This window comes from Schistocerca cancellata, chromosome 3 (assembly GCF_023864275.1).
Source record: "Schistocerca cancellata isolate TAMUIC-IGC-003103 chromosome 3, iqSchCanc2.1, whole genome shotgun sequence".
Lineage (NCBI taxonomy): Eukaryota > Metazoa > Arthropoda > Insecta > Orthoptera > Acrididae > Schistocerca > Schistocerca cancellata.
Genome location: NC_064628.1, coordinates 496,297,236 through 496,323,374, shown reverse-complemented (window position 1 = coordinate 496,323,374; position 26,139 = coordinate 496,297,236). Strand labels below are relative to the sequence as shown.

At 45.1% G+C, this 26,139-nt stretch overlaps 1 protein-coding gene across 2 annotated transcripts in view; it reads left to right on the top strand.

Moving 5' to 3' along the window:
- The window catches only part of LOC126175267 (CYFIP-related Rac1 interactor B), a 398,870-nt gene that overhangs the window by 118,001 nt on the left and 254,730 nt on the right, over nt 1–26,139 (top strand). For both annotated transcript variants that reach the window (XM_049921917.1, XM_049921916.1), the window contains exon 2: nt 23,991–24,087. The gene's annotated coding sequence lies outside the window, so the exon portion shown is untranslated. The remainder of the gene's footprint in view (nt 1–23,990; nt 24,088–26,139) is intronic.

Sequence of the window (26,139 nt, the reverse complement as noted above, 5' to 3'; positions counted from 1 at the left end):
CTAGATCTAGTTACAGAGAAATGTAAGTTAATGCAGATGAGGAGGAAAAACCGACTGAATATCTAGACGTAACATTGTAAAGCAATATGAAATGGAATGAGCATGTGAGACTGTAGTAGGGAACGCGAATGGCCGACTTCGGTTTATTGGGAGAATTTTAGGAGAATATGCTTCATCTGTAAAGGAGGCCGCATATAGGAGGACACTAGTGTCACCCATTGTTGAGTACTGTTCGAGTGTTTGGGATCCGCATCAAACCGAATTAAAGGAGGACACTGGGACAAATCAAAGGCTGGCTGCTAGATTCGTTACCGGTAGGTTCGAACAACAGGCAAGTGTTATGGAGCTGAAATCAGATGGTAACCGAAGGAGGGAAGGCGGCGTTCTTATCGAGGCTGACTACTGAACGATACTTTTGCCGCCGATGAACATTTCGCGTAAGGACCATGAAGATAGGATTAGAGAGATTGGGGCTCGCACGGAGGCATTTAGGCAGTTGTTTTCCCTTGCTCTATTCGAGAGTGGAACAAAAAGGAAATGACTAGAAGTGGTATAGGGTGCCCTCCGCCACACACCATACTGTGGCTTTCGGAGTATGTATGTAGATGTAGTTGTAGATCTATACTAATAAATAAACAGTAAAATCGTGTTTTTCTGTTTGCCGTTGAACACGTTAATCTCCAAAACTACCAGGCAAATTTTCATGAGGTTTTCGCAGGTGTCTTGAGCATAGCTTTGAGTGCCGTATAGGTTTTATCATCAAAAAAGAATCACGAAAAAAAAAGATATTCGTACGTTGTATAAAAATGTATGTATGTACATTCCACGTATCCTCCGAAAGTACTGCACCCATTTCCACCAAACTTCGTACACATATCCATTACTATCTGGAAAGCAACTCTGTGGGGGTAAAAATCACGTACCTATCAAAGAGATGGGGGTGGGGGTGAAAAAGGAGTGTAGTGTACGACGTGCGAATATCCCAGTTTTATTCATCCAGTATTTGAGAACGAGAGCCCTCAGTGACTTGCAACAAACTTTACACGTAATTTCAAACCTTTACGACACTTTTTCTCGCTTACAACGTCCGCAAAATGATGAAAAGGGAAAATTTTATAGCTTACTACATTTTCGCTGTTCATGCACTAAAACTGAAGCATCAGTCATGACCTCATGATGTTTAAATGTGTTACTTCCTTGCTGCTAGTTCATTTATCAGACACATTCATCACACATTTATCAGACGGTATCCACAAACGTCCCTGACAAAATTATATCATTGTACGACACATAGAGAGGGCGAGGAGGAGATGGAGAGAGAAAGGGGGAGGAGGAGATAGACAAAGAGAGGAGGGAGTATCAAATGGACAGAGAGGACTGCGGGAGGAAATGGACACAGAGTGGGGGATGGTGTAGATGGACAAAGAGAAGGGGGAGAAGGAGGCGATCAGAGAGGGGCAGAGGATATGGTCAGAGAGAAGATGAAGGACGAGATCGACTACTAGAACTGAAATAAACACTGACACACCCGGGAAACGCTGGATGCTCAGCTAATAAAACATAAAAACAATACGACCTGCTACGGACCATGTTTTGCTTCATAAAATTTCTAGAGACTGCGGCCCCGCACAGAAGCAAAATTATAACAGGGCTGTACGAAAACATGCTGTAAGGGTGTTGTGTGGCAGAAGGATATGAGTAGCACCAGGGGCCCCGCGCACCCAGCTGCGCGTAGGGCGGGATCGGAATCGTGGGAGGCATCTGGGGCCCCTCCTTCTCTCTCTTTCTCTCCATCTGTCGCCCCCTCTCTCCCTCACGAGCTCCCAGCATCCGGCGGGTGGCGTCAACGTCACAGTCACGGCACGGCACGGGACGAGACGAGACGTCTGCGTCTGGCTAATGGTTTCCGCACGGCGAGGCGCGAACGGCAACACATGAATAATTGCGCCGGATTCGATCCGGGCGGCCGGCGTGGCGTCGCGGCGTGCGATGCTGCCACAGCCACGCCTACTCTGCCGGTTGTATCTGACCAGGCGGGGGCTGAGCACGTGGCGAAGTCAAGCTCACCGCGCAAACTTTTTGTCGCCCACTTAGAAGAGCACACTGGACGCTTTGCAGTGCTGTAGAACTGTATCAGACGGTTACGTCGTCCTCCACCGCTGACACAACTCCTGGCAGTGACGCGGTGTGTGCGCTACCTGATCAGAAGTATCCGGACACCTATTACGTACATTAATACAGGGTACGTCCACTCTTCGCCTTCATAATTGCTTGAACACTGCTCGGGATACTTTCAATGTCATGTCTGAATGTCTGTGGAGGAATGCCAACCCGTACTTCCACAAAAGCCGAAAAAAGAGAAGGTGTGAGGGCGTGCTGAAAAGTAATGTCTCTGAATTTTTAATGTAAAAACTCTTAAAGCTTTTTATATAAAAGAAACGTAATTTCTCAGACTTTCCCGGCGATTCGGTATCATCTCGTAAAATCGGGTGCACTGCCGGTGGGCTGCGTCTTCCCAACACAATATTTCGACGACATGACTCGGCATCTTCATCAGGTGTTTCCTGTGACTAATTGGCATGCTGACCGTGTCCCATATTTACGCCTTGGCGGTGCCTGGTGTTCCCTACGCCGTCCGTGTCTGCGGTGACCGTTTCTGGCGGTCCTATTTATCTCTAGGCGTTCCATTTTCCGTCCGCGCCCGTTTCCGCTGTTTTCTCCGGTAGCGGTCGTGCCAAAGCGTTCCTCACTAGGCCTGCGCCCGCCACACGCGTTCCTAGAACTATCGGGACGCTGCAGACTTTCTTATGGTGTTTGCGACCGCTCCGGCTTTCTATCGTGTCGCCGGCCGCAGCGGCCGCAGACGCTGTAGGGAACACCAGACACCGCCCAGGCGTAAATACGGCACACGGTCAGCTTGTCGATCAGTCGCCGCAGGAAACACCTAATGAAGACGCTGTGTTACGACGTCGAAATAGCGTGTTGGGAAAAGGCAGACTACCGCCAGTACACCCGACTCCACGAGATGAAAAGACACGTTATTAACATTCTTCACCTTTATTCTTCCTGTCCAAGCATTTGCAGCCTGTGAGTTACACCTCTGATCGCTCACATATTTCAAATAAAACTTCACAGAATGAAGTATGTAAGTGTCCCAGATTGATTCTGGGAGCAGCGCAACAGAGGATGTGGACACATGGGATTTTGAACAATGTAAATTGCATATCGCGATTTCCTAACAGCTCTGTATCATTCATTAAAAGTCTTGGACTTCTTCTCTGAATGACAGCAGGCTCTGGTCGTACGATAAACCAAAATGAACTATATACACTGAAAAGCCAAAGAACCTGGCACACCTGCCTAATATCGCGTAGGGCCCGCGCATGCACGCCGAAGTGCCGCAACACGACGAGGCATGGACTCGACTAACGTCTGAAGTAGTACTGGAGGGAAGTGACACCATGAATCCTGCAGGGCTGTCCATAAATCCATAAGACTACGAAGGGGTGGAGATCTCTTCTGAACAGCACGTTGCAAGGCATCCCCGATATGCTCAATAACGTTCATGTCTGGGGACTTTCGTGGCCAGCGAAAGTGTTTAAACTTAGAAGAGTGTTCCTGGACCCACTCTGTAGCAATTCTGGACGGGTGAGGTGTCGCATTGTCCTGCTGGAATAGCCCAAGTTCGTCAGATTGCACAATGGACATGAATGGATGCAGGTGATCAAACAGGATGCTTATGTACGTGTCACCTGTCATAGTCGTACCTAGACGGATCAGAGATCCCATATCACTCCAACTGCACACGCCCCACACCATTACAGGACTTCCACCAGCTTGAACAGTCCCATGCTGACGTGCAGGGCCCTTGGATTCATGGGTTTGTCTCTATACCCGAACAAGTCCATCAGCTCGATGCAATTTCAAACGAGACTCGTCCGACCAGGCAACGTGTTTCCAGTCATCACAAGTCCAATGTCAGTGTTGACGGGTCCAGGCGAGGCGTAAAGCTTTGTGTCGTGAACTCATCAAGTGTACACGAGTAGGCCTTCGACTCCGAAAGTCCACATCTATGATGTTTCGTTGAATGATTGACACGCTGACACTTACTGATAACCCAGCACTGAAATCTGCAGCAATTTGTGGAAGGAAGGCCCACTCGTGTACCCCTGATGAGTTCACGACAACTCATCAAGGGTACATGAGTGGGCCTTCGACTCGGAAAGCCCATATCGATGATGATTCGTTGAATGATTCACTCGCTGACACTTATTGATAGCCTAGCATTGAAATCTGCAGCAATTTGTGGAAGGGTTGCACTTTGTCACCTTGAACGATTTCTCATCAGTCGTCGTAGGTCCCATTCCTGCAGGATCTTTTTCCGGCCGTAGCGCTGTTGGAGATTTGATGTTTCACCGGATTCCTGATATTCACGGTACACTCTTGAAATGATCCTACGGGAAAGTCCCCACTTCATCGCTACCGCCGACCGCGGTGGCCACGCGGTTTAGGCGCTGCAGTCCGGAACCGCGCGACTGCTACGGTCGCAGGTTCGAATCCTGCCTCGGGCATGGATGTGTGTGATGTCCTTAGGTTAGTTAGGTTTAAGTAGTTCTAAGTTCTAGGGGACTGATGACCTCAGATGTTAAGTCCCATAGTGTTCAGAGCCATTTGAACCATCATCGCTACCTCGGAGATGCTCTGTCCCATCTCTCGAACGCCGATTATAACACCACGTTCAAACTCACTTAAGTCTTGATAACCTGCCGTTTTAGCAGCAGTAACCGATCTAACAACTGTGACAGACTTTTGCTGCCTTATATAGGAGTTGCCGACCATACAGTCTTCTTCCGCCTGTTTACATATCTCTGTTTTTGAATACGCATGTCTGTACCAGTTTCTTTGGCTCTTCAGTGTAAATCAGTAATAAAATCGCCGGCCGCGGTGGTCTCGTGGTTCTAGGCGCGCAGTCCGGAACCGCGCGACTGCTACGGTCGCAGGTTCGAATCCTGCCTCGGGCATGGATGTGTGTTCTGTCCTTAGGTTAGTTAGGTTTAAGTAGTTCTAAGTTCTAGGGGACTGATGACCATAGCTGTTAAGTCCCATAGTGCTCAGAGCCATTTTTTGAAGTAATAAAATCACGCTAAAGGATGATTGGTGTCACCTCGAAGTGCTGTGTCTTCCCCACTCAACAAGTTGAGAAACATAACTTGGCATAATAAAAATTGGCGTAAACGTTTCATCTGGTGGGTGTAACAGGGATAGAACACATTGGTACTTCAAAATCAGTTCCTTATATGAGGTTTGAATGATAAGTAATGCCTCCACCTTCGTTAGTTGAGTTTGGATGGGTATATGTTAATAAATCAAATGCAGAAATAATCCTTAAACGTGATTTTTAATTACCGATATTCACTTTTCCACATAATTACCAGCCAATTGGATACATTTCTACCAACGTTGAACAAGTTTTCTGAAGCCGTCACGGAAGAAGTCGACACTCTGTTTCCGCAACCACAGTCCCACCAGTTCTTTCAACGTTTTCATCAGAAGCATAATGATGTCCCTGCAGATCGTCTTTCAGTATCAGGAACAGATGGAAGTCAGACGGCGCTAAATCTGGACTTTATGGAGGATGCCGTACGGTGGTGAGATTCAAAGTTCTGCTGTGGTGGCACGTGAAGTGTGTGGTTTGGCACTGTCATGCTGCAGGACCCTTGTTAGCCGTCGTTTCAGAGTTTGCAGCGTTGTGATGTAACGCTCTGAATTTATTGTTGTTCAACTATCAAGGAAATCAACATGTATAACATCATCTGCGTCCCAGAACACTGTGGCCATGATTTTTCCAGCTGAGAGCTTCGTCTTGAATTTCTTTTTCTGGGGTGAGTCTTTGTGTCGATATTCCATAGACTGACGCTTCGTCTCCGGGTCGTAATGTTGTACCCACCTTTCGTCTCCAGGCACAAATGAATGGAGAAAGGCGTCACCTTCATTCTCGTAACGCGAGAGGAGTTCCTGGCAAATTCCAAGTCTGTGCAGTTTCATTTCAGGAGGCAGCATCCGGGGTACCCATCGTGAGCAGTTCTTCCGATAGCCAAGCAAAGCAATAATGTGACCCACACGTTCTTGAGAAATGCCGATTGTGCTTGCAGTTTCTCCCTGTGTGATACGACGATCGTCCTGAATCAACCTATCAACATTTTGCTTGTGAAACTCGGTGGTTGCTGTCACAGGATGTTCAATTCTTTGTGTGTCACGCAGGTCAGATGTTCGCGTCTCCATATCTCTAAACCTACTCGCCCAACGACGCACAGTACTCACATCAACACAGTCGCCATAAACTGCTTTCATGCTCTGATGAATCTCCTTTGGGGTGACACCTTCTGCTGTCAAGAATTCAAGGACTGCACGCACGTTGCTTTAAATCGCATTGACCGACGCTCTGCGCAGGGTTCCATACTTTACACTGTAAGAACACAACCGTTCAATGCTAAGGCTTCCCGCCAACTGGAGCTGTATAGAAGAGGCTACGTAACAAGCCAGTACCTGCCGCACACCAATGCTGCCAACTGTTGAAGAGTTACGAAGGTGGAGGCATTATTTTTCAGTCAACCCTCGTACTAAAAATCATTAATAACTACAGCCCACGGTGCTTACATTCTGACGGTTTATTGTTTTTTCCTGTAGAAGGGTATATTTTAAGCCCTCTGTCGGTAGAGGACACCGAATTGTAGTGTGTAAGATAGGGGTGTGTAACTTAACTATGTCGATGATTCACAAACAGCGCCGGCCGCGGTGGTCTCGCGATTCTAGGCGCGCAGTCCGGAACCGCGCGACTGCTACGGTCGTAGGTTCGAATCCTGCCTCGGGCATGGATGTGTGTGATGTCCTTAGGTTAGTTAGGTTACTTCTAAGTTTTAGGGGACTGATGACCACAGCTGTTAAGTCCCATAGTGCTCAGAGCCATTTGAACCATTCACAAACAGCGTGCCGTAATCGAGATTCGAGTTCTAAGAATTCGTGCACACACTGAGCACCTTCTCCTTCAAGCATGACAATGCCAGACCACACACGAGCGCTGGGACATCTACAACAATCCGATGCCTTGGGTTCACTGCCATCGATTATCCGCCATACAGTCCCGACTTATCCCCATTCGATTTTCATCTGTTTCCAAAACTTAAAGAAGACCTTTGAGGAGTTTGATAGTGATGAAGCGGTGCAAACAGAGGTGAGGTTGTGGCTCCGTCAACAAAGACAAACATTCTACAGTAACAAACTGATTTTTCGTTGGGAGAAATTTGTTCATTGCCAGGGCGAAGTTCGGAAATAAATATGCAGACATGAAGAATAAGGCTGTGGAATGTTAATAACGTTTATTTTATTTAATAAATTTAAGAGTTCTCGCATTAAAAAATTCGCAGGCATTACTTTTAAGAATGCACTCGTACAATACGATACTCCCAGCCTCCTTCTTTTATTGGCGGGTTCTCCTCTTACGACGTCTGTTGTCAATTCCACATTACGTATTGGTGCCCAGATACTTTTTGTTAGATAGTGTAAACGAGCTGCGCTTCCCTAGAATTTTCCCAATTAACCTAAGTTATTCGCGTGACATTCAATCGACCTTATGTGCTCGTTCCATTTCATGCCATTTTAGAACGTTAGGCGTAGATATATAAAACCGACGTGACTCTATCAAGCTGTGTAGCTGTATTAGAGCGTTAGGGGATAATTTTTCCTACTTGTCTGCATTAACTCACGTTATTTTTTACATTTAGAACAAGGTACCATTCTTCACACCAATTAGAAATCTTATGTAAGTCATCCTGTATCCCCCTACAGTTACCCAACGTCGAACTTCACCGTACACTACAGCGACAGCAGCAACCAGTCACCGAGCGAGGTGACGCAGTGGTCAGCACACTAGCACACGGTTCAAACCCGCGTCCGGCCATCCTGATTTAGGTCCCTAAATCGTTTCTGGCAGATTCTGGGATGGTTCATTTGAAAGAACACGACCGACTTTCTTCCCCATAATTCCCAAAACGATGGGACCGAAGTCTTCGCTGTTTGCTCCCTTCCCCCAAACCAACCAGCAGCGAGTGAGATTGCTGCTCACCCTTCCCGTCAAATTGTTTATAAATACACAGGGTGATTCCGTGATGATGTTTTAACTTTTTAGAGATAGTAGACAAGGGTAAGTGTATCAATCTGAGGTAATGGACTCTTGTCTGGAAACGCCCGAGTCGTTTCGATATCTCTGACAGTGAACCTCTTTTACTGCGAGCTATTTACTTTTCATATTTTGGAAGGAGGCAGTACCGATGAAAACAAGGAAGAAAAGTCTAGTGAACATGGGCTTTAAAGCACATACCGTAAGAGCTATGACCACTTGTTCAATAGAAGATCAACAAGTGCTCTGAGCTTTTAAGGTGTGCATTTTAGAGCCCAAATATTCTAAGCATGTTTGCCTTGTTTTGATCCATACTGCCACCTCTGAAACTTGTCTTTCCTTCAATCTTAGCAACAACAGTACCGGTACACGTATCCACTTTCAGACGTATCACAACGGTTTTCGCTTATGAATTTTGACTCGGTTGTTTCTGGACCAGAGTCTCTTTCATCAGATTATTACATTAACCCTTCTCCATGATCCCTGAAAGTTTGTAACACTATCATGGAATCACCCTGTAGAGAACAAGAGCGATACACTCAAACTTCGTGGGCAACATTTGACGTGGCAGCTGCGTCTTGAAATCAACCGGAAGTAGAACGACCAGCCAACCGTTTCTGAACGAGAGTGGCACTCCGCTTTCTTCTTACGTGACGGAAACAAAACAAACGCAAATACTGGGTGATTATAATTAAACTTTCCCTCATCAGCATCACGTTAAAACACGGAAACTAATTACCGTACTTGGTAGCATTAATGTCAAGGACATGGGGAAAAGAAATAATGCAAAATCAGTTCAATTGGTACAACATACCAGTACATACCGGTACCATTACTGCTACAAAAGGGGCTCAACATGGTGCCCATCTGTGTGAGAAGAATCTGAAACCGCACCATTGCATTATGCACAGCAGAACGAAGCGTGTCCATAGGTATACGCTGCGCCTCAGATCAGCACACGTGTGAATGTTCCCCTGGTAAACCCTGTCCTTCAGGTAGCCTCACAATCAGATATCACAGGGAGTGAGATCAGGTGATCGTACCGGGAAAGCATTTGCAAACGATCGGCTCATAATTCGATCGTTTCGAAATGTGTTTCTGAGAATTAGGTGAACTTCATGAGCGGTGTCCAGTCGGGCCTCATCTTACATGTTGAGTTCAATACGTCTCTTTCATATGAGGCGTGTATGGCATGCTGGACAAGCATATCGCCATAACACTGACCAGTCACACTGCACGTATTTGGCTCTTGAACGCCCCCCTGTTCAAAAAAGAATGGGCCGATGATGAACGTAGCCGTGAAGTCACACCATGCGGTGACACGTTCACCTCCACACGTTCAACTCCAAGCACAGTGACTGGAGGTGAAGATCCCCACACTTGGCAATTCTGTGTTCAAAAATAGTTCAAATGGCTCTGAGCACTATGCGACTTAACTTCTGAGGTCATCAGTCGCCTAGAACTTAGAACTAATTAAACCTAACTAACCTAAGGACATCACACACATCCATTGCCGAGGCAGGATTCGAACCTGCGACCGTAGCGGTCGCTCGGTTCCAGACTGTAGCGCCCAGAACCGCACGGCCACTCCGGCCGGCTAATTCGATATGTTCATCTCACTCGTCAGAGAAAAATGAGCTTCGTGTGTCCATAGGACTGTTCAGCGTCACCCCTCGTCAACTTCAATCCTTGCGGGAAAGTGGAGAGAGAAGTCAACACGTCTTTGTGAGTGCTGTGGTGCAAGCTGTTGTACGATATGGATCTTGTACGGATACCATCTGAGAATGGTTCGAAGCACCTTCCGTACAGCGCACCATGGGATGTTCAACTGTCGTGACACAGCACGCGCACTGCCTGACGATATGGAACTGCGCGCAGCATTGTCTGCCATAGCAACACCGATTTCATCAAACACCTGTGCTGCAACCGGTCGTCGGCCTCTTCCCGGAGCGACGCCCGGTTCTCCAGTCGATGCGAACTTCTTCATCATGCTCAGCGCACAGGCGGAGAAAGAGGACCCTTCCGTAATCCTTTCAGCCGGCGATATTCTCGAAGTGCAGCTGCAGCATTACTGTTGTTTTGATAACAGAGCTTCGCCAATAATGCCCTGCTCCGTTTGTCCTAGCTCATGTTGACACGTCAACAAGTGCACTGCGAGTACCCAGTTTGGTACTCGTACGGTAATTTGTTTCCGTGTTATAACGTGTTAAATAGGGAAAGTTTAATTATAACCAGCCGGTACAATTTCTGTAGCATAGTGAGTGCCTCTGCCGTACAGCAGAGAACGGGCTCGGTTTCATTTTTAAAAATACGCGCATATTTTTAGCGGCCGCCGCGCTTCGCGGGAGTGGCACTGGGCGTGTTTGTAGGTGGTGGCACGCCTGGCGTCAGCTGATGACAGTGGCGCGCGCTCCTCTGTCGGCGGGGGCGTGGGCGGGGATACCAGCGGCCGCGCTGACGGAGGGCAGCGCTCAGCGCGGAAAACACTGCGGACCTGCTCCTCTGACACAGCCGGAGCTGAATTGTGTACAGGCGAGAGCTACGAAAAGGATGCCTGTGACTGGCTCTGAAGACGTCACAGAGTGCCACACACAGGCACCTGTGCAGCTACACTAGTTGTTGCCGTGTGTGATTTCCAGTGGCAAATTTTGGCGCAAACATATAAAACGTCATATACACTAGCTGATCCAAAGTATTCGGATACCCGTTAGTGGATTCTAATGAAGGCTGTGACTGGCCTTCGCCTTTATGACGATTTGAACTGTACTGGGGACAATTTCAGTGAGGTGTCGGAAGGTCTGTAGCGGAATGCCAGCCGATTCTTCTTCAAAAGCCGAACTTTGAAAGGGTACTGATGCTGGAGTCTGGAGGGAATTTGACGCTGCAGCTTTTCCAGAAGCTACTGCATTGGGCTCAGGTCGCTACTCTGGGCAAGCCAAACCATATCAGGAATGATATTGACCTCAAAGTATTGCCGTATCTTATGACAGGGTGTCATGTTGCGCTGATACACAACGAAACTTTGTCTCGAAACCTGGCAGAAAATCCAAAGAGATTCTGGTCGTATGTGAAGTATGTTAGCGGCAAGAAACAATCAATGCTTTCTCTGCACGATAGCAATGGAGATACTATCGAAGACAATTCTGCCAAAGTAGAGTTACTAAACAGAGCCTTCCGAAGTGACTTCACAAAAGAAGACGAAGTAAATATCCCAGAATTCGAATCGAGAACAACTGCCAACATGAGTAACGTAGAAGTAAATATCGTCGGAGTAGTGAAGCAACTTAAATTACCTAATAAAAGCAAGTCTTCTGGTCCAGACTGCATACCAATTAGGTTCCTTTCGGTGTACGCTGATGCATTAGCTCCATACTTAACAATCATATACAACCGTTCGCTCGACGAGAGATCCGTACCCAAAGACTGGAAAGTTGCACAGGTCACACCAATATTCAAGAAAGGTAGTAGGAGTAATCCACTAAATTATAGGCCCATATCGTTAACGTCGATATGCAGCAAGATTTTAGAACATATATTGTGTTCGAACATTATGATTTACCTCGAAGAAAACGGTCTATTGACACACAGTCGCAGGCCAGAGTGGCCGAGCGGTTCTAGGCGCTACAGTCTGGAACCGCGCGACCGCTACGGTCGCAGGTTCGAATCCTGCCTCGGGTATGGATGTGTATGATGTCCTTAGGTTAGTTAGGTTTAAGTAGTTCTAAGTTCTAGGGGACTGATGACCTCAGATGTTTAGTCCCTTGGTGCTCAGAGCCCCCCCCCTCCCCCCTTTGACACACAGTCAACATGGGTTTAGAAAACATCGTTCCTGTGAACTGTGAAACACAACTGTCTCTTTATTCACATGAAGTGCTGAGTACTATTGACAAGGGATTTCAGATCGATTCCGTATTTCTGGATTTCCGGAAGGCTTTTGACACTGTACCACAGAGGCGGCTCGTAGTGAAATTGCGTGCTTATGGAATATCGTCTCAGTTATGTGACTGGACTTGTGATTTCCTGTCAGAGAGAGGTCACAGTTCGTAGTAATTGACGAAAAGTCATCGAGTAAAACAGAAGTGATTTGTGGCGTTCCCCAAGGTAGTGTTATAGACCCTTAGCTGTTCCTTATCTATATAAAAGATTTTTGGAGACAATCTGATCGGCCGTCTTCGGTTGTTTGCAGATGACGCTGTCGTTTATCGACTAATAAAGTCATCAGAAGACCAAAACAAACTGCAAAACGATTTAGAAAAGATATCTGAATGGTGCAAAAAGTGGCAGTTAACCCTAAATGACGAAAAGTGTGAGGTCATCCACATAAGTGCTAAAAGGAACTCGTTAAACTTCCGCTACACGATAAATAAGTCTAACCTAAAAGCCGTAAATTCAAGTAAATACCTAGGTATTACAATTACGAACAACTTAAATTGGAAGGAACACATAGAAAATGTTGTGGGGAAGGCTAACCAAAGATTGCGTTTTATTAGCGGGACACTACGCTTGTCCGTCCTCTTTTAGAATACTACTGCGCAGTGTGGGATCCTTACCAGATAGGACTGACGGAGTACATCGAAAAAGTGCAAAGAAAGGCAACACGTTTTGTATTATCGCGAAATATGGGAGAGAGTGTCACAGAAATGATACAGGATTTGGGCGGAACATCATTAAAAGAAAGACGTTTTTCGTTGCGACGGAATCTTCCACGAAATTCCAATCACCAGTTTTCTCCTCCGAATGCGAAAATATTTTGCTGACACCAGCCTACATAGGGAGGAACGATCACCAAGATGAAATAAGGGAAATCAGAGCTCGTACGGAAAGACATGTGTTCATTCTTTCCGCGTGTTATACTAGATTGGAATAATAGAGAATTGTGAAGATGGTTCGATGAACCCGCTGCCAGGCACTTAAATGTGGTTTGCAGAGTATCCATGTAGATGTAGATGTAGACAGAAATCAGATTTGCGACTGGATTCAAAACTTCCTTGCAGATAGAACTCAAAACGTCGCTCATAACGGAACAAAATCGACAGATGTAATGGTAATTTCGGGAATACCCCAGTGAAGTTTGAAAGGGCTGTTACTGTTTAGAATGTATATAAATAATCTAATAAGAAGCGTTGGAAGCTCTTTACGACTGTTCGCAGATGACGCAGTTGTCTGTAAGAAAGTAGCCACGCCAAATCAATGGATTTGCAGAATAACCTACAGAGGACTAATGAATGGTGCAAACTCTGGCAGTTCACCCTGAACGTAAATAAATGTGTCATATTGCTCGTGCGTAGGAAAATACATCCACTACTGTACAACTACATTCTTGATAACAAATCGCTGGAACAGTATCTACGTTAAAATATGAAGGAGTAGCTACGCAGAGTGACCGTTAAGTGGAATGACCACCTCAGATGTTTAGTCCCTTGGTGCTCAGAGCCCCCCCCCCCCCCCCCCCACACACACACACAAATGTGTGGGAAACCAGATGCCTGACTGAGATTCATAGGAAGAATGTTAAGGAAACAACTCATCCACGAAGGAAGCGGCGAACAATGCGCTTGTTCCACCGATTGTTGAGTATTGTACATCAATCTGGGACATTTGCCAGGTAGGACTGATGAGATAGAGAAGATCCAACGATGAATGGCGCGTTCCGTCACGGAATCATTTAGTCGACGTGAGGGTGTTAGAGATGATCAACAAAATCCAAACGCGGATGTCACTAGAGAGGTGTTGTGTGCATAACGGAGAGGTTTACTATTGTAATTTCGAGAGAGTACTTCCCGGAAAGAGTAGGACAACATTTTAATTCCTCCGACATACATCTCGCGGAACGACTACGATGAGAAAATTCGAGAAATTAGAGCTAATACAGAGGCTTACAGACGATAATTTTTCCCACACGCCATTCGGGAGCAGAACAGGGAAGACTGGATCAATTAGTGGTACCAGAAGTACTATCAACACACCATTAGGTAGCTTGCGGAGTATGTAGAAGATCGTCCCCGAACTGTTCCTCTACTGTAAGCAGTACACAATGCTGTAAAATCTGTTCATATCCTTCCGTACTTAGAGCTTTCTGAGGCGCAATAAAGATAACACACCCCAGCCTCACAAAATAGCCCTGTACAGTAACGCCACCTTCTCTGTGCATCACTTTTGGCGCTACACATGATAGCACTTGTCGTTCTCCAAAGATTCGCCAAACCCCAACCATTCCATCGAATTGCCACAAGCTACAGCGGATTCCTAGCTCCAAATCTCTCGTTTCCAGTCACCCACTATCCAGTGTCGTCACTCTTTGCACCACCCCAACTGTCGCATAACATTCACTACAGATACGTATGGCTTATGAGGCGCAGCATGAAAACTCCATTCCATTCTCTTAACTCCCCACGTACAGCGGGAATGCTTGTAGCACTTTGGATGTCAGGAGTGATTCCTTCCGTTGTTCTGGCGGATTTTTTACGATCACGCTCCTCAGTGCTCGACCGTCTCTGCTCGTAAGTACATGAGGTCTACCTGGTCTCGGCTTAGCTGTAGTTTCTTCTCGATGTCTGCTGGTCTTGGTTTAACTTGGTTGTTCGTTCGTGTTGCCACTTAACAATCTCATTAGTCGACTTGGATAGCTTTAGCTTCTGCTACTACTTCTTTGCTGGCAACAGAATAGACCCCCACCACCTTTTATACTGGCGGGTCTGCCTCGTGAAGACATCTAGTGGTCAATTCCGCATTACATAGTGGTGTCTGGATACTTTTGATGTAGTGTAGTGTAGTGTTCACTTCATTAGGATTACGCTGTAGACGAGCTGAGAAGGTGAAGTAAAAGCTATATACACTTCAGCAACATGACCTTAAGTGGAGGTTCTGTTCGAGAGGTACGAAAAAATGGCAGCTGTTTCAAAAACATGTCATTTTCTTGGTAAATTTTCTAAATTTAAATGTTAAAAAAATTCGAATAAATCAGTTCTCGATAAGACCGCCTAAATTTAATTATCTTTCATCTACATAAATTAAATGAATCGGTTAATTAATCTAGTCTCTAGAGCACTTCGAGCGCTGGAAAATGTTGATTCGAGAAAAACGCGTTTATAATTTGGAGTGACAAAAACAAGACGTTCCAGATTTACGGTTAATCTACGATTCCATGACCATAGAGGCATCCTTCCTCTTCCTCAAACACGCTGTGGTTCTGAATCTGGTGCCGTACTTTTTTAATCCGGGCTCTGTTAACAAACCAGACATTTCTTGCTAGGACGATTCCTAACTCGTTCGCCGTGCGGGATAGCCGCGCTGTGTAGGATTTCGTGTCACGGTGCGCGCTGCTCCGAGTTCGAGTCCTCCCTCGGGCATGGGTGTGTGTTTCGTCCTTAGCGTATGTTAGTTTAAGTTAGCTTAAATAGTGTGTAAGCTTAGGGACCGTTGACCGCAGCAGCTTGGTCCCATAAGACCTTACGACAAATCCCCCCCTCCACAAAAAAATTCTTAACACGTTCATGGTATTCAGAGTAGGTGAATATGCTGCTGTTTCAACGCTTTCTGCCTCCACAATGAAAATGTTTCGGTACCTGTTTGCAAATGCACGCATTGAAGCCCTCGTTGTCACTTTGCGTACTGGCACCAGTGCATTTTCTGGGCGAAATTCGTAAATGGTCCAATCTTTTCTTGAACTAATTCATCGATCGCCTACAGCTACATGTAATTCAGTCGGTGCACGGTTCCGAACAACGCGCTGTAACTTCTAGCGTACTTTCAAAATCGATAAATCTTCCAAGAAGAGTGCACTGGATAAAGAAAAATCGCAGAGGAAAACTTCCCGCACTTTACCTACTGATTCAAGGGATGGCGCTGCAAGCAACGCGGGATAGAAACTGCATCTATGGAAGTAGAGGGCACCACTTCACTACGCGCCATATCGCTGCTGCTATGACGTATTCCAGCCAATAAGAAGCCGTCCTTTGCACATAAAAGTGGGTGCCTCGCTAGTTTACGACAGTCAGTTTTAGCCCTGACGACGACCATGGAGGTAGTAGTCGAAAGCTTGGATTTTTATCCTGAATTGACGCGGAATGTACACCGACAGATTTTTATTCAAGAAATACGTCGCGAAAGACTTCGTAGCCAATTCTTTCGCTAATTTGTAGGTCGGTGAGTTAATACTACTCACTATCGGCCGTAAAGGAAAAGCTTCTTTGTGGATCTTTGGTACACCATATATTCTTGGTGCTTGTGGCACTTGTGGAATGAGTCTTCGGGTCGTGTCAAAATCCATCCCGGTTTGCTTCAGCACCGCTTGCGGTGATTTCATTATCTTGGCCGTCGGATCTCCCTTGAGTTGATGGTAAATGGGTTCATTCAAAAGATCCTCCATCCGCTTGTCGTAATCTGCTGTGTCCAACACTAAGGTGACATTTCCCTTGTCCGCCTGTATTACCACTATCTGGGAGTTGTTCTTCATCTCCTTGATGGCTTTGCGGAAGGACAGCTCTCGCAAAGCAACAGGCGTGCGGTAGGCCACAGCGGTGGAGGGTACACAGAGCGCCGACGCGGCCTAGTCGATACTAGGCAGTTAGTAAACAACGCTACGCTGTAGTCGCCTTTCAGTTTCCTATTCGCCGATTCCCACCAATGGCAAGCAGTAAAGGAAACTCCAATGGAAAACGCGTATTTCCGCCAGTGACAACATGCAATGCCAAGACCAATAAAAAGAACTCCTAATACCCTTCCTCCTCACCCTCACATCCAATGACAGCACTCCTCCATAGTATATAAGTAACCAAACTAGTGCTCATTCAGCAGTTAGCAATACACCCTGAGGAAGGCGCCTTGAAATAGTGGCCAAAATGTCGGAATTTTATAGATGACAATGCGGCCTCAAACCAAGAAGAATTTTATTGGAAGAGGACTACTCTTCTAATCACCGTCTGGCCACGCAGAAGTTAATTTTCCATCATGTCTGTAAGTCACTTACGGGAGAAGGCCGGCTGATTCCTTTGAAAAGGCCGCGGGCGGTACTTCTTCCCCAGTGAGACAGAGCGGATGGAGGAAGGAAGGAAACGCGAACGACGTCGTCGAAGACGTTACACATGACTGGACTAGACCAGTATGATGAGAAAGAAAATCGGTCTTCCCCTTTCCAAATGGCAACTCGACGCTAAATCTTGTTCTTCTTTTTTCGATAATTTATTTGGGTAATTAATTTACGCAAAAAGTCTAAGCTGTCAAGGTAAAGGAACTAAATTTCGATTAACTCCTCAGTCCAGGGCTCGCAGCAGTTACTGGAGGATTTCTCTATGCTTTTGTGGTGACGCCTTATCCAAATAATTTTTATCATCGATTTCCTCTCCACAATTAATTACGGTCTGAAATAAGGATCCTGCTGTTTTCTTTCTTTTATATACATTACACTGCGACAAACAGTTTTTATTATCAGGTTTATAATTTTCTCGTACGTAGGGAAGATAAGATGGATAGCTTTTATGAGGCACTCAGTGATGTAGTTGTTAGAGTAAAGGACAAGGACAGTGTTCTGCTCATGGGTGATTTTAACGCCAGGATTGGAAATCGAACAGAAGGGTATGAAAAGGTTATGGGTAAATTTGGAGAGGATATGGAGGCCAACAGGAACGGGAAAAAACTCTTGGATTTCTGTGCCAGTATGGGTTTAGTAATCACAAACTCCTTTTTTAAACATAAGAACATTCACCGGTATACTTGGGAAGGCAGGGGAACCAGATCTGTCATTGACTATATAATAACAGATCAGGAATTCAGGAAGGCTGTGAGGGACACACGTGTATTCAGGGGATTCTTTGATGACACTGATCATTATTTAATCTGCAGTGAAATTGGGATTGCGAGGCCGAAAGTGCAGGAGGTCAGGTCCATATGTAGGAGGATAAGAGTGGAGAAACTTCAGGATAAGGAAATCAGGCACAAGTACATAACAGCGATCTCAGAAAGATACCAGTTAGTTGAATGTAGTCAATTACAGTCATTGGAAAAGGAATGGACAAGGTACAGGGACACAGTACTAGAAGTGGCTAAAGAATTTCTTGGAACAGTAGTGTGTAAAAGTAGGATGAAGCAAACAGCTTGGTGGAATGATACAGTCAAGGCAGCCTGTAAAAGGAAAATGAAGGCGTATCAAAAATGGCTACATACCAGAACCCAGGTAGACAGAGAAAGTTATGTTGAAGAAAGAAACAAAACCAAACAGATAATTGCAGCATCCAAGAAGAAATCTTGCGAAGACTTTGGAAACAGGTTGGAGACTATGGGTCAAGCTGCTGGAAAACCATTCTGGAGTGTAATTAGCAGTCTTCGAAAGGGAGGTAAGAAGGAAATGACAAGTATTTTGGACAGGTCAGGAAAACTGCTGGTGAATCCTGTGGATGCCTTGGGAAGATGGAGGGAATATTTTGAAGAGTTGCTCAATGTAGGTGAAAATGCGATCAGTAATGTTTCAGATTTCGAGGTAGAATGGGATAGGAATGATGATGGAAATAGGATCACATTTGAGGAAGTGGAAAAAATTGTCAATAGATTGCAGTGCAATAAAGCGGCTGGGGTGGATGAAATTAAGTCGAAACTCATCAAATACAGTGGAATGTAAGGTCTTAAATGGCTACACAGGATAATTGAAATGGCCTGGGAGTCGGGACAGGTTCCATCAGACTGGACAAAAGCAGTAATCACACCAATCTTTAAACATGGAAACAGAAAAGATTGTAACAACTACAGAGGTATCTCTTTAATCAGTGTTGTGGGTAAAATCTTCTCAGGTATTGTTGAAAGGAAAGTGCGAGTATTAGTTGAGGACCAATTGGATGAAAATCAGTGTGGGTTTAGGCCTCTTAGAGGTTGTCAGGACCAGATCTTTAGCTTACGGCAAATAATGGAGAAGTGTTATGAGTGGAACAGGGAATTGTATCTATGCTTTATAGATCTAGAAAAGGCATATGACCGGGTTCCTAGGAGGAAGTTATTGTCTGTTCTACAAGATTATGGAATAGGAGGCAAACTTTTGCAAGCAATTAAAGGTCTTTACATGGATAGTCAGGCAGCAGTTAGAGTTGACGGTAAATTGAGTTCATGGTTCAGAGTAGTTTCAGGGGTAAGACAAGGCTGCAACCTGTCTCCACTGTTGTTCATATTATTTATGGATCATATGTTGAAAACAATAGACTGGGTGGGTGAGATTAAGATATGTGAACACAAAATAAGCAGTATTGCATATGCGGATGACTTAGTTGTGATGGCAGATTCGATTGAAAGTTTGCAAAGTAATATTTCAGAGCTAGATCAGAAATGTAAGGACTATGGTATGAAGATTAGCATCTCCAAAACGAAAGTAATGTCAGTGGGAAAGAAATATAAACGGATTGAGTGCCAAATAGGAGGAACAAAGTTAGAACAGGTGGACGGTTTCAAGTACTTAGGATGCATATTCTCACAGGATGGCAACATAGTGAAAGAACTGGAAGCGAGGTGTAGCAAAGCTAATGCAGTGAGCGCTCAGCTACGATCTACTCTCTTCTGCAAGAAGGAAGTCAGTACCAAGACTAAGTTATCTGTGCACCGTTCAATCTTTCGACCAACTTTGTTGTATGGGAGCGAAAGCTGGGTGGATTCGGGTTACCTTATCAACAAGGTTGAGGTTACGGATATGAAAGTAGCTAGGATGATTGCAGGTACTAGTAGATGGGAACAATGGCAGGAGGGTGTCCACAATGAGGAAATCAAAGAAAAACTGGGAATGAACTCTATAGATGTAGCAGTCAGGGCGAACAGGCTTAGATGGTGGGGTCATGTTACACGCATGGGAGAAGCAAGGTTACCCAAGAGACTCATGGATTCAGCAGTAGAGGGTAGGAGGAGTCGGGACAGACCGAGGAGAAGGTACCTGGATTCGGTTAAGAATGATTTTGAAGTAATAGGTTTAACATCAGAAGAGGCACCAATGTTAGCACTGAATAGGGGATCACGGAGGAACTGTATAAGGGGGGCTATGCTCCAGACTGAACGCTGAAAGGCATAATCAGTCTTAAATGATGATGATGATGATGATGATGATGATGATGATGTAGGGATTCATAAAGCATATGAGATTACATTAACGCCAGTGCACAAGACTGGTGCATAGTCTAAAAAAAGTATGTATTCCACGTTTCCTGCAGATACAGTTGTGCTGCGGTCCGGATAACAGGTGCATTACATTCTGCGACTGAAATAGCACAGCAACTGGATACGTACTCTAAAGTTGAAGTACGCGGGACAGTACAGTTTTTGTGGGAAAAACGTCTAAATTGCACATATACTGAAGAGCCAAAGAAATTTGTGCACCTGCCTAAAATCGTGTAGGGTCCCCGCGAGCACGCAAAAGTCCACAACACGATGAGGCGTGGACTCGATTAATGTCTCAAGTACTACTGGAGGGAATTGATACCATGAATCCTGCAGGGCTGTCCATAAATCCGTAAGAGTACGAGGGCTGGAGATCTCTTCTCAACAGCACATTGCAAGACATCCTAGATATGCTCAATAACGTTCATTTCTGCGGCGTTTGGTGGCCATCGGATGTGTTTAAACTCAGAGGAGTTTTCCTAAAGCCACTCTGCAGCAATTCTGGACGTTTGGGATGTCTCATTGTCTTGCTGGAATTGCCGAAGTCCGTTGGAATTCACAATGGACATGAATGGATGCAGGTGATCAGATAGGATCCTTCCGTACGTGTCACCTGCCAAAGTCGTATCTAGGCGTATCAGGGGTTTCATATCACTCCAATTGCGCACGCTCCACACCATTACAGAGCCTCCACCAATGTGAACAGCCCCCTGCTGACATGCATGGCCCATGTATCCATGAGGTTGTCTCCAAACCTGTACACGTCCATCCACTCGATACAGTTTGAAACGAGACTCGTCCGAACAGGCAAAATGTTTCCAGTCATCAACAGGCCAATGCGAGGCGTAAAGCTTTGTGTCGTAAAGTCATCAAGGGTACACGAGTGGGCCTTCAGCTCCGAAAGCCCATATCGATGGTGTTTCGTTGAATGGTTCGTACGCCGACACTTTCTGATGGTCCAGCACTGAAAGCTGCTGCAGGGTGCATTTCTGTCACTTTGAACGATTCTCATCAGTCGTTGTTGGTCCCGTTCTTGCAGAATCTTTTGCCGGCCACAGTAGCCAATCTAACACGTGCGCCAGACACTTGTTGTCTTACATAGGCGTTGCCGACGGCAGCGCCTTATGCTGCCTGTTTACATAGTTGAATACGCATGCCTGTATCAGATTCTTTAGCGCTTCAGTGTAGATTCTGGCGGTAAAGGGACCAAATGTATTGTCGGCTTCAGTTGTAGTGAAACGGTGACAGTAATTTAATCAAGGTACTCAGACATAAGTGTTGCTTTTCGGGAAGGAAGGAAGACCCGGCACCACGCGATGTAGTCTGGAACCGCGTGACCGATCCGGTCGCAGGTTCGAATCCTGCCTCGGGCATGGATGTGTGTGATGTCCTTAGGTTAGTTAGGTTTAAGTAGTTCTAAGTTCTAGGGGACTGATGACCACAGATGTTAAGTCACATAGTGCTCAGAGCCATTTGAACCATTTGAACCATTTTGAACCACACGATTTACAACTTTTCGTCAAGTTGAAAGAACATCTGCGGGGAAAGAGATTTTTCGATGGGGAGGACGTTCACACAGCACGTCTTGAAAATCTTCGTGGCGATAGAGTGGATTTCTGTCGTCGAGGAATTGAAAGATTGGTAGAACGTTTCGACCGTTCTCTACACAGACTTGGTGACTATGTTGAAAAATGGCGTCATATGTATGTTTCACAATGAAGTCTAGTGCAGTATTCACTTCGCCTGCCATAATAATTTGCAACTTGCTTTTTAAAGTCCTTTCGTATCGACCACCACTTCGTTTTAGCTTCATACTTCTGTGTCGTGCCTTCTTACACATTTTCACGTGAAACCAAGAGGTAAACGTATAAAGAAAAATTTAAAATCTCTGTGAGAGACGTTAGACCTATGATTAACCAGATGCTGTACGAAAACGAAAGTTGTTCTCATGGGAGAACAATAAACAACTGGTCATGAAGCGAAATCGTTGAGGGTGCAGTGCACAGCGAAAGAAGAGAAATATATGACAGAGGGGAGCGGACACGTATCGGATTTTTCTTTTTTCTTATTTTATGCTACTAAATTTAGTTTTGTTCTCCTGATGACACGCATTGTTCGCTTTATCGATGGGAAGGGAGACTGGAGATCACACTTTTTTTCTGTACAGAATGCTGTCAGATTGATAGATTATCGGTGTTGTAAATTTTCAACATAAATTGGGAAGACAATACCGTTCTTTTGTTACGTCGGCTGACGCAGCCGATGTGTTTTGTTAATTTAGTTTTGACGTCCAGTGATATTGTAAGTTTGCTTTTTATAAAGTTGTGTTTGAAAAGTAGGTACTTTTTCTTCCGATTGATTACCCAGCCAAAATTCGACACTAATGGGCCATCTTTTCTGGATACCTATTTGTTAGGATGAGTCTTGTATGACCTAACGTACAATGATTCTTTAGCATACCGAAAGGGTTGACAGCATGGCATCTTTTAGTTCACAGTATTCTCCCCTGCTGTCAGCAAGAATTTTCTTTGGAATGACTGTCTCTGAGCGTACCATACAACAGTTTTTCGGCAGTATACTAGCGAAAACAATGTAACATCGATGTGGAAGAAGCTGTAAATGTCGATGCTTGCATAAAGCGTTACACTTCGGCGAGAACAATATATCAGTAAAGCGTGACGTACTGACAATCCTTATTAAAGAAAGTCAGCGTATGAGCTAAGAGGTTGGTGACATGCATCGTACTGTAAACTGATATCCACAGAAGATGTAATATAAGTGGCGAAACATAGGTCTGAGGATGGATAAGCTAGATCAATGAGAGCAGACGAATTTGGCGTACTATCTTCGCTGTCATACTGATACTGAATGTCTGATATGAGGGCAGAGTCAGTTTGAGTTTCTCGATTCTTTTTCCTGTGAAGCGGAGTGAAAATCCCCATTGGGTCAGTCAGACTTCGCTCATTCGCGGTTTTCCTAAATCACGAGAGGCGGATCTGGGATCGTAATGCATACGAGGGTTGAAACTTTAATAGTGGCAACTATTTATTTACAGCTCGTACAAAATAGATACGTGTTTCAAAGTTTTACTGACCTTCAGACTAGTCACCAGAATTGTGTATAACCCGTTGCCAGCGATGTGGAAGTCATAGGATACTTTTAGCAGTGCCAGTTGTGTTGACAGTTCGAGCGGCACGGTCTATTGGCCCACGAATTTGTAGCTGTTCTGAAGCCAATGCCGTGAAGTGTTTCCTTCAGTTTAGAAATCGAGTTGAACTCACGAGGGCTTAAGTCAGGGGCGTGCAGTAGGTGGTGTAGCACTTAGCAGCCCAATCAGTCAAACAAATCAGTAACAGCTTGCAGTGAACGTGCTTGAGCATTGTCCTGCAAAATGATGGTCAGCCCCTGCTGATAGTGTCATCACTTCTGTCTGCATGCTGTTCATTTTTTCAACACAACTTACGACCAGCTTGGAGACAGAAATGATGACACTTTCTGCAGGACCATTTCTGCTTTGTATTCATAACTATGCCGCAAGACTTACAATTCATTCACGGTGTCTCAATGATTCAGCAATCTTATTCGTAAGTAATTACATTCAGAATGCCGGTGTACAGATCTTGATTAACTAATTCGTCATAATCAAAACGGAGTTCTCACAAAACTAAAGAAAATGTAAATTGTGTTTCAGGAATTGCAGACCGCTGAAGAAGTGACGAGGAACTGACTTGATTAACACAGCGACTCTGGAGTAACTGCAGAGGAAGCCGCGGAGAGCGTAAACTAAGGTAAGGTAAGGCAAGGCAAGGTCAACCCTGGTGCCGGTGTACCTGAGTCACGTTTCGACGGGACTCATGAACCTGTCCGCTTCTCTGCTTTCGAAACAGCTTGTCTATCGTCAGAGTCGTCGTTTCACGGTTTCCTGCCGGCACGAGGCTTACACCTCACGACAGCGTTTTTTCGTAGCGATCCAAATTAAACCATCATGCACTCTCGTAAACCTCAAAGTAGATATTTCCTTTCCCGTAAAGTAAGACATTTCATAACATGTATGTCATATCATTAAGAAGTAATTTTTCACTTTGCATTGATATTTTCTGAAAGGACAAAATCTTATGCTTCATCCAGACCAGTGGCTCAAATGGCTCTGAGCACTATGGGACTTAACATCTGTGGTCATCAGTCCCCTAGAACTTAGAACTACTTAAACCTAACTAACCTAAGGACAACACACACATCCATGCCCGAGGCAGGATTCGAACCTGCGACCGTAGCAGTCGCGCGGTTCCGGACTGCGCGCCTAGACCAGACCAGTATTAACACTTTTAGTATTTCCCAGGTAATACAGTAACATTTTAATCCGTCCATAGGCACCTTAGGGCATCCCCCCAAACTCTCATCAGCCAGTAGCTAATTTTCAAAGTCGACAAATGCTTCTATAATGCAAGCGTCCAAGTCTGAGTCTCCACTCGACACACAGTTCAAATTTTTCTCAGGGTGTTTCATACTATGTTATTGCATTAGAGCCCCATTGAGAAACGCAAGTGTTGTGTGACTGATTGTGGCGAGCGTTGTGTAGATAGTGTTTGTGTTCCTGATAGCGATGAAAGAGAGTCCCAGTGCAGGCGTATGGTCTGTTCCTGTCAAATAGCGCTGATGGCCGCAACTTGAAATCCACATCCAGGCCCAACGAACGGATCGTATGGACTCATTCCATGAGAGACTATTAAGACGTAACGAGTGCGCCACAATTTGTCCTCCGTTTACCGATCAAAACTTAATGGTAAAAGACTTACCCACCGCCAAAGATTTAGCCAATTTCTTTCGGGATTAGTATCAGCATACGATTGGCGATGTCTAATTGTTAGAATCGCAATATTTTGTACAAATAATGTAAATGTCACATTATATCACCAGCGCCTGTCGTGCAGGTTCCATGTCCACATCTACGGAAACTGACAAAGTCGATACAAGATTAACTATCTCGATCGCACTTTATTTATCTACAGAGATTAAGCGTTTCGACAAACTGCCGTCATCGGATCTGTCGTAAGGCAACAGAGGAATAAACGGAAGATACACATTTATTTCACATATTACTAGAAAGAAAAAATGTTCACCAATTAATAGGGAAAAATACGGCGCAGACAGGTAGAAAAGATACAAATCAAAACTTAACGCAAAAATAAGTACAGTATATCATGTCAAATAGTACTTAAAGGTATCAAATACACACTGAAGCGCCAAGGAAACTGGTATAGGCATGCGTATTCAAATACAGAGGTAAATAAACAGACATAATGCGGCGTTGCGGTCGGCAACGCCTATATAAGACAAGTGTTTGGCGCAAGTTAGAGCGGTTGCTACAATTATACGTTATCAAGGTCTAAGTGAGTTTGAACGTCGTGTTATAGTCGGGGCACGAGCGATGGTACACAGCATCTCCGAGGTAGCGATGAAGTGGGGATTTTCCCGTACGACCATTTCACGAGTGTACCTTGAATATCAGGAATCTGGTAAAATATCAAATCTCTGACATCGCTGCGGCCGGAAAAAGATCCTGCTAGAACGGGACCAACGACAACTGAGGAAAATGGTTCGGCGTGACAGAAGTGCAACCCTTCCGCAAATTGCTGCAGATTTCAATGCTGGGCCGTCAACAAGTGTCAGCGTACGAACCATTCAACGAAACCTCATCGATATGGGCTTTCGGAGCCGAAGGGATGACTTCACGACACAGAGCTTTACGCTTCACCTGGATCCGTCAAAATCGACACTGGAGTGTTGACGACTGGAAACATATTGCCTGGTCGGAGAGTCTCGTTTTAAATTGTATTGAG